A 10,024-nucleotide genomic window follows, 5' to 3' on the forward strand; every position below is an offset into this window, starting at 1 on the left:
ATGCATGCATCTTTCTGTTAGTTTTAGTTGACTATAATAAGGACTATATATCGCCCATGCATGCAATTTCTGTTAGTTTTAGTTGACTATAATAAGGACTATATATCGCCCATGCATGCATCTTTCTGTTAGTTTTAGTTGACTATAATAATAACCTATAAGGACTATATATCACGTACATGCGGCTGTTTTATGCTCAATTATTGATGCTCAATCATGCACAATTAATCAAAAAAAGATCGAGATTCTAGATTCAGACACCTATGCAATCTCATTTTGTGAAGAATCGTGGATAATCATGCACTATAGTTGGTTGTCCAATTCATTTGAGTTAATGTTGTGTTTTTGTTTACGTTTTTTGTATAAATATTTTCATGGAAAACGTTAGAATTGTGTGAGGGTTTTTGACGAAGTGTGAGTGACGTACTTCATTAATTTCCTGGCCGGTAGAGTGATATTATGTTCCGTAGTTTAGACGTAGTTTAGACTTTGCAAGCAGTCTATTCATCGAATTGTTTAGCACTGACTGTAAACATGGGCCTGATGTAGGCCTATGTGTTTACTATAGAGCGTCGCAGTCCCGCCCCCTTTCATGACAACGCCAGGCCCAGGAAATGATTCCCAATGCATTTTTCCCATAGACATTTCAAAAAGTATTTATTTAAAGACGGTTACGCCGTGGACAAAGCCAACTCGAGTCGTGACAAATCATAACAATAAACACAATATTTTGGACCAAACAAATAATTACAAAGAAGAAAAACAACAAAAAAAGTAACCTTCCGTTTTTCTTCTTCTTTCTAATTATTTTTTTTGGCCCATGTTTGTTGTCATGATTTGCCACGACAAGAGTTGGCTTTGTACGACGCTTAAAAGGTCTTTAAATAAATACATTTTGAAAAGTCTATGAGGAAAATGAACGGAGAATCATTTCCTGGGCCCTGTGGGGCGTTTTTAGGAATGTGGTTTGTGTGTGTATATATATATATTCTATGTATTTTTCCACTCTCATTGTCTGTATGTCATGAGAGCAGGACCTAGTGACTTTTTGTCTCTTATTGTTGACTATGTTGATTTCCTAATGTATTTGTACAACCATTAGTCTTTACATATTTTCTCGTATAATGTTTTTTAGAATGTAACTGAAATGATGTAAAAGTTATTTGGGGTCCTTGTGCCTTTAAATGATGTCAGCAAATTGAGGATCATCACAAGCTGTACCTCTTCCTCTAATTAGACTATGTCTATTGTGATTGGTTGATTATTTTTCAAATGTTTGTATATAAGTAACTCTGTCCAAATGATGTGTTATGCCTGAGGAAGGTCCCTAGTGACCGAAACGGTGCTTCATTAAATAAGACAATACTCTTGTGCCGAGCAGATACACAGTGTGCGGGTGTACCTTATTGCTTTCTTTGATGTCCACTGGCCTACGCACCTGTGCATACGCCTGATTGCTAGGTGTGCGATAGTTTTCTCATACACGTTTTTAGGAACAAAAACAAAACTGGTCCAAAACAAGACTATATATTTCTTAATCATTCCACCATTATAACAATTTATGTCGGTTATGTAGGCCTAACATAATATGATTAAATTGAATTAAATTAAATAGGGTTAAACCTTAGACTTATAGACCAATTTACTTTCTTACTTATGACGTCACAAAACCATCTGCGAAAATAAAAGCTATACAAAACCATTGACGTAGGCCAAAACATTGTCTATTTTGGCCTTAATAGTCACACTCATTTTACTAAATCATTATTTTTCGACCGGGCTCGAGATCATGGATTTCACAATGCCACTGTACGCTAGACTTCCCGGTCCTTCATTGCCATCCCCAGTTCCTGCTTACTGACGCATGTGTCCCTATAGCGATGACATCAGGGAACGACAGTTTTCTATACCTCTGGTCTGCTTTGAGGCAGGATTCCAGAGAGGAAGGGAAGATATAACCTCATAAAAGTTTACTAAAAGATCCTTTTCAATTAGAACTTCGATTATTTTATCAGAGGTGTCAAGAGGACCTGACTTAGGCAAAAAAAAATGACATAGGCCATTAGTTTAAGAAGGTGACGATATGTCAAAAATTATTATTATTAATTATTATATTATTATTTGGATATTATACAAAAAACTTGTTTATCTTACTGTGAGTTTTCTGCAGTTGTTGATGTCAAATCTAACCTTCCAGTTGACAGTGACAGTGACACATCTCTTTCTTTTTTCTTTTTTTTATTATTAATAAAATATAATTAAAGTAAATTAATGTGTTTTCATTATGGATCATTAGAAAGCCACTTTGTTTATTAGTTACACAGTGAGGGGCAATTAAATCACGTATCTACAGGGAGGAGGAAATGGATAGTTCAGGTGTTTGTGTTTAAAATGGATATTTTTCATATGTATGATATGGATATATCATATGTGTATTGAATGTATATGTTTAGGCCTATATGTGTTGCATATGCATATCTTATGTATATGCATTTTTTTCTTATATAAAATTGAAGAGTTTTCTTTTTGTATTTTTCTTTGTTTAATTTTCTTATATTTGAAGTTATTTATTTTAATTGTTCTTCCTTGTAATTAGGACATGCAAAGAATTGTTTCTGTTTTTATTTATTTCTATTGGCATATTCAAAATAAACATGACAAACAAACAAACGAACAAACATTGCGATGCATCGGCAATCGAATGGTAATCGGATTGTAGCCAAATTAACTGGAATCGAATCGTAGCCCTCTGAATCGGAATCAAAACTAATCGGTACATACTGTAGAGATTTCCGCCCCATGGGCCCGATTCACTAAGCTGTTTATACCCATATTTTGGTTTTAAAGGATTGTTCTTTTTTTATATATAATTTATTTTTATATATAATTTTTATCCCACGATTTTGTAACCCAATTTCACCCCTGTGTCAATTATCTAATGTGATCCTTGGCTCTACATATACCCTCCGCCAACCTGGGGAGAGCAACGGACTCATGCTTCCTTCATGCATGAGTGTCCAAGTTGCTCCTTTACACCTGACAGGGGGGAGTTTCCCCGGCCGGACGTATAGCACGTGGAAGGAACACGTTATTCCAAGCAGTTCCTTTCCCCTCCATCAGGCGCCCCGGCTGGCCAGGGGGAGGCAGTTTAGAGACCAGGATTATTGCAATTTTTTTTGTGAGGGTACTAACACTAGGGGGGAGAACATGCAAACTCCACACAGAAAGGATTGTTCCAAACTTCCCACGTCAGCAGTCTGATTCAGTATTCTCTTTTTGTCAGTGAATTTTGCGGAGGGCCGCTCTTGCCTCTTTCTCAAGTCTGCTCGGAAGCAGACTTACATGGGACCAAAGCTTGCTATAGGTCGTTAGAATGCCTTATTCTAGACTACTAACGTGGGATGTTAAATAAATGAATAGGCCTACATTAAAATCACTTGAATCGGGCCCTACAGTGTTTACATTGCTGCACTCAACCAGAAAGATAAATCAGCAAAACAAGTGATCATCTCTCTAGATACAGTAAATATTAATATTTGGGCCAGAGCCCCACGATCCATTTCAACTGTTATATGTACCACTAAAGATGAATCATTTGTTTCATTTGTATTTATTTTAAAGGGAACCAGTGTTACTTTTTTCCGTTTTAGTCATGGAATTTTTAATTAAACTCCATTTAGCTTGGCTTTAGTCACACTTTTAAAATGTTGTAGTTTTAGTCTATAGCTTAAAGATTTTAGTAAATCGACTAAATCTATACAGTTGATTTAGTCAATAAAGTACTAGACGAATAACAGTTTAAGTTATTTAAGTTAAATTTTATTCTGACCCCTCCACGATAAGGCCTAGTTGTCCTGACCCCTTATCCATAATTTATACATTATGGATAATTAGTGTGGACTTAAACTGTTATTCGTCTATAGTACTTTGCAGTCTCGAGTAGCCAGTCAACTATTCCACAATCTCCGAATGCTTTAGTTTATAGTCTGGAACTACAGATCCCGATATCCGAGTAAGGAAGCTGCCATTTCCGTTCACCAAAGTATAGTTTTAAAAAAACAAAATCATTTCTGCTAAGCAGCAAAGCTATATATGCTTAGATGATTTCGATTTATATTATAAATGTGCGTGACTGTAAAGGTGAAAAAAATGAACAATAATTGTCGTCATGGTTTTAGTCGACAAAATTCACACAAGTAAAACATTTACACAAACATTTACAATGTGAACGAGTCAAGATAGCTGAGTATAGGGCATGTAACCATTCACTCAACTCATGATACGATTTGAATCACGATACTAGTTTCACAATATGAGTTTTCATATATTTTTTAAACATTAAATTATTACGGACAGAAACATATATAAAAATACATGAATAAAACAAAATATATATTTTTTATTATTATTATTTCTATTAAACAAATCCAGTATTTTCTTTTTCTTTTAATTATCTTCTCATTCTCTTTTCAATAGCAAATTACTGAAAACTATTTGTTTTTAATCAATTCTCTTACAAAGATTCTGTATATTCTTTTCTTTTTTTATACGCACTCTGATGTTTGCATCACGATTCAAATTGGGGATTTAATCGCGATTTAAATTGTCACCAGTTTGAAACGATTTTAATCGATTTACGATATATCGTTAGATGCCGATAGAGTGTCACAGTCCCACCCCCTTTCAGAACGACGACATTCATTTTCCCCATAGACGTTTCAAAAAGTATTTATCAAAAGTATTTATTTAAAGATGTTTACGCCGCGGACAAAGCCAACTCGTGTTGTGAAAAATCATGACAATAAACACATTGTTTTGGGCCGATCAAATAATTAGTAAGTGTTGTACCCATAGCTGCCTTTTCTTTTTTTCCATTAATAATTTCATCTGCCCAAAACATTGTGTTTATTGTCATGATTTGTCACTACAAGAGTTGGCTTTGTCCGCGGCGTGAACGTCTTTAAATAGATACTTTTTGAAACGTCTATGGGGAAAATGAACGGGGAATTCTTTCCTGGGCCATCGTCGGCGGCGGGACTGCGATGCTCTATAGCCGTGATATACACAGTTGTTGTGTCACAGTTATTCAATTCATTGTTAATTAGTTAATATTGATATATTATTATTGATTTCAGCTGTAACAATTCCAAACATGCAAACATGACCCGCTTTAATTACTTCAGTCTATGAATGACTAGAATTAAAATGTTATTGTCCAATGTATTTGTATTTAGTTCATAAACTTGACATAACTGTAAATAAATGCATTTGAAATTAAATTAAAAAAAGGTTACTTTTCAGGATTCCAATTCAAATATAACTATTTTTGCTACAACAGTAATGTGGCGCCCTGCAGTGAGTGTGGAAATATATTGGCCCTCGCCATGGTCAAAGTTGCCCATCCCTGCTCAGTTTTGGGCTCATTTTCAGGACCCGTGTACTAACATTTCAACGCGTGTTTAGAATTATTTTAAAACAGTGGTTTTCAACCAGTGGTCCTTGAGGGGGTTCCAGGTGTTCCCATGCATGCAGCTATAAATGATGGAGAGTTGCTAACCAAATGGACCCTTATTAATCTTTAACTCTTGAGAGAGTAAAACGATCTGATCCAACGACAACAAGATATTATTTTAGTTTTGGGTCTGAGAGTCCTAGGACTCTCCAAACGGGCAGTGTTTGTTTACACATTAACTTTTCTTTTAATATGTTAATTAATATGATGTGTGTTTTGGTGCCAATGTTATCGTCCGGCCCAAGGCCTGCCCAGACAGACAGACAGACAGGCAGGCAGGCAGGCAGGCAGGCAGGCAGGCAGGCAGACAGACAGGCAGACAGGCAGGCAGGCAGGCAGGCAGGCAGGCAGGCAGGCAGGCAGGCAGGCAGGCAGTGGCCATGGCAATGACAGGGACCCCAGAATACATGGGGGGGGGGGTAAATTGAGTATACGTTAGGAAACGTCTTTGACCAACGACATATTGTTTTGCTCTTTAGCGCTGACCTCGTGCTAACCTCCTGCCCGCGACCACAAAGCCACAGAAACACAAGTGGGTGAATGTGCACAAAATGGAGAAGAAAAATAAACTCCAATTATTTCGCCAAACAAACTAGCATCCCTTTCACTCTCTCTCTCCTCTAACCTCTTCTTTATCCCGCACCAATCATTAGCTTTCAGCTCTCTTCCTCTTCCACCCCTGGTTGGTTGTCTGAACGAGGACTGGCCTATCCGGCTGCTTCTTGTCACAGTGTGAGACTATAGCCACAATTTGCAACACTAGATTTTTTTTATTTTTATAATGGCTTGAATCTAGAGTTGCAACACCCTCCATTGACAGCATATTCTTTCAGAGCATGGATGGATTAAAGTGAAAATAGGCCCTGTGCACAAAACCAAAAGGCCCCCCAAAGTCCGCCCAATTTCATGTGTTCAGCACGGTTTTTTCAACTGCCTAGCAGCCTATACGGCAGAGGTGAACTTTAATCAGGTATAGATAGTTTGTTACTGTCCAATCCTTCCAAGCCTGTGTTATTAACGAAAAACGGGCAATCGAAAACCAGCTAAAGTGGCCGTTTTCAAGACGTTTTGGCCATTATCTTTTGGCCATTATCATTATCTTTCTGACGTCCAAAGTCCAATCTGCTCAGTTCAAAGCTTGTTGGAGCAAGTGACTTTGAGGACATTCTGAGCCCAAGGGCCCCCATTGGCTCAGGGCCCCTGTACACGTGCACACTTGGCACAAGCCAAAATTCGTCCATGTTTCAGAGTGAACGTTTTTAACTCAAATCTTTGCTTCTGGGGGGGGGGGGGCATGAAAAAGGTCGAGCACCACTGATATATAAGAAACATGGGTTTTTCAGAAAACTGTTAGGATTTAGAAGATTTTTTTTAAAGAATCGTCCTCAGGTCAAACCCCGGCTGCTGCTGCTGCGTGCTCTTTTTAACCTGTGCATGTACTTGGCTCCGCCTTCAGTTCCGGCTTTGGCCAGTAAGGTGGGGGGGGCTATAAGGGGGTCTTTAAGGGTCGTCCAGAATGCAGCTGCATGTGTGTCTTGTGTGTGAACGCTGTCACAACACACACACGTCACTTTGCTCCGTGAGGGGTGGGCCCGGGTCAGCCGGCAATTAACCCTTGAAAGGGTTACATCCCTGTCCTCAAGACCCCCGACACCCCCCCAAGACCCACGACACGACTCCCCCCCAAACGTCTTTTCTGTTCACTCATTCCTTTTCTAACGTTTTTCCCCTTCATGTCCCACCTCTCTCTCTCTCTCTCTCTCTCTCTCTCTCTCTCTCTCTCTCTCTGTCATTCCACTGCCCCCTCCCTCTCTCGCCCCCTGCTCCGTGACCTTTGGCCCAGCGCACCTCTTTGAATGTCACATGACATGTGCAGGTGTGGAGGGGTCCCTGCCCCGACTGACCTCCAATTAGAGGCCCTAATTAGTGGAGGGGGCCTCCCGGTCCCCCCCCCCCCCCCCCCCCCACGAGAGAGAGAGGAGAGAGAGAGAGAGAGAGAGAGAGAGAGAGAGAGAGAGAAGGGAGGGAGGGAGGGACAGTGATGCATGCCGAACAGTGCAGGAACAAACCCTCAAAAAGAGACTGAGATACCCCTATATACCCAGGGTATACCGAGACACCATTTTGTCATCTATATCTTTAGGATGTCCCCTGTTCATGAAATGGATTTCAGATAGAGCCAGTTTCTGGAGAAAATGGAATTAATGTGGCCGCAAAAGCCTTGAAACTACATATGAAAGCAATGTCGCTGCTAATATACGTCACGCCCAGCTGTCAACACATTGCGTTCCTGAGATTCCTCGTTGACGTAAGCTCAGCTGGCGGTGACTCGACTCAATAAAAAAGATTAAAAAAACGTAATTAACATGTCAGTTTCTGTTGTGCGACGGGCACCGCCTACCCGGAAATGTAGTCTCTGGGTTGTTTGACTCGTTTCTAGTTGATGCTTCATATCCCATATGAGTGAAAAGGCCGGGATGATCGGTTTATTTTTCAAACACAGTTCTTATATGAAGAGATCTAAAATCCCCCTATGGGGATTTCAATGCAAATAAAAAGTACACGAACCTGTGGACTGGCGCCCTCTACTGACAGTGACGTCAGGACGTTCGGTGCTCTATATAGTCATTGTAAATGTTAGCTTTTCTTTTTTTTCCATTTCATATGAAAGCAGAAAATCATCTCAAAATAATGACATTGGTTAATTTAAATTGAGTGCTTACTGCTGAAGTCAAGTTAAAAACCTTAGAGAAATCCCAATTTGAATGGCACACAGCTCTACAGTCTTCTTATAACTCACAGGCATGTTTAAGCTTTTATTTCAAATTTACCTAAAGCTCTGAAACTGTTGCCAGACATTACTGAACAAAGTCTGACTCTGCCTGTAACAAATGCGGTCACATATGCTTGTCAAAGAAGTAATTTTGTTGTAAGCCTATAGCTTCATGATTCCTCATTGATTGTCTTTGGAGCTGAACAGATTTTTCACCACCCCTCTCTCTCTCTCTCTCTCTCTCTCTCTCTCTCTCTCTCTAAAATGGGCCACCCATCTGGTCTGCTCTGTCCTCTCCTCTCTCCTCTCTCCTCTTGCTCAAATAAAAGGTGCCAATCACGATAATTGGCACCCTGCCGCTACATTGTGTCAATGCTTGCCCCACCCCCATACACACATGAATACAATAGGCCTAAATATAGATGAATTCTCTGTATATCTGTCACTTCTGGCCGCTATCCACACAGAGTCGCTTTCAAAAAGCTTACCATATACACACGTGGAATCGTCTCGAGAAATGTGTCCATATGAAACCACTGACAACACCACACACCCACTGAATATGCTGCCCTGTAGTACATATGAAACCAACACACCCACTGGATATGCCTGTAGTACATATGAATCATCGGTTCAGGAAAGATGTGTATATGTGTGTACACACGAAGACGCAAAGGGTGACGTCTTCAGATTCATTTGTACACTCTGGGACCACCAGGTTTAAAAAAATGAGCGTATTCTGTTGGCTCCGTGTGGATGAAACGGCAATTCAATTAAAAATGCCTGCGGATGGACATCGCCTTAGCCCTTTAGTGGCTTATTTTGGTCTCGTTTTCACGGAGCTGCTGCTGGTTTATCTAATTTTGGTCTTCTTTTCAAGGACCTGCTGCTTGTTTCTCTCACGGAATGTGAAACAGGCCTACTCTCATGTTTGTGTCACTATTCTGAAAACAATGAAAGCTTCCCTGTTAGTCAGGGGATACTAATAAAATATGGGAATACATTCCTTAACAATACATTTCTTCAGCAATGTGTTGTAAAGGTATAGTAATACATCTCGGCCTGGGCCATGGCTCAGCGGTCCAGGCACCTTGGCTGGTAAAGTCTGGCAGTGTGCCGCGGGCTCGACTCCCGATCCCGACGGCCTTTACTGTATGTCATCTCCCCATCTCACTCCCCATTTCCTGTCAGCCCTCCATATAAAATAAAGGCGAAAGCCACAAAAAAAACACATCTCACAAAGACTGAAATTCAATTACCCTAATAAGGAGAATCTGTGACAGCTGCTGAAAGTTGGGGTACCATTAATAGCCTATATATGCAAAACACTCCTTGGGCTAAAAAAAAACCCCCACCACAGCCACTTGACCTCATCACATTTGTGATGACGTCTATGCCCAATCTAGTCACAATCTTTGTGAGATGTGTTACTATACTAGACACCTTTACAAACACATTGGTGAAGACATTCATTTAGAAAGGAATTTATTCCAAGGTTGGATAATATTATGGTTCTGATAATATTCCCTGGTGTGTTTAGATGAAGTTTGAAAACTCACTGGTATATTCTCTCTTTCCATGATTCTATAAGATAAAAGCTGCTGTTGGCCCAGGCGGTGGCGTAACCGTCTGGGCACCCGACTGGTAATCCAGTCGCAGTGTGCCACGGGTTCGACTCCCGAGCCCGACACGGCCTTTACTGCATGTCTTCCCCCATCTCTCTCCCATTTCCTGTCAGC

The sequence above is a fragment of the Electrona antarctica genome, assembly GCF_951216825.1.
Source record: "Electrona antarctica genome assembly, chromosome: 21".
Classification (NCBI taxonomy): Eukaryota; Metazoa; Chordata; class Actinopteri; order Myctophiformes; family Myctophidae; genus Electrona; species Electrona antarctica.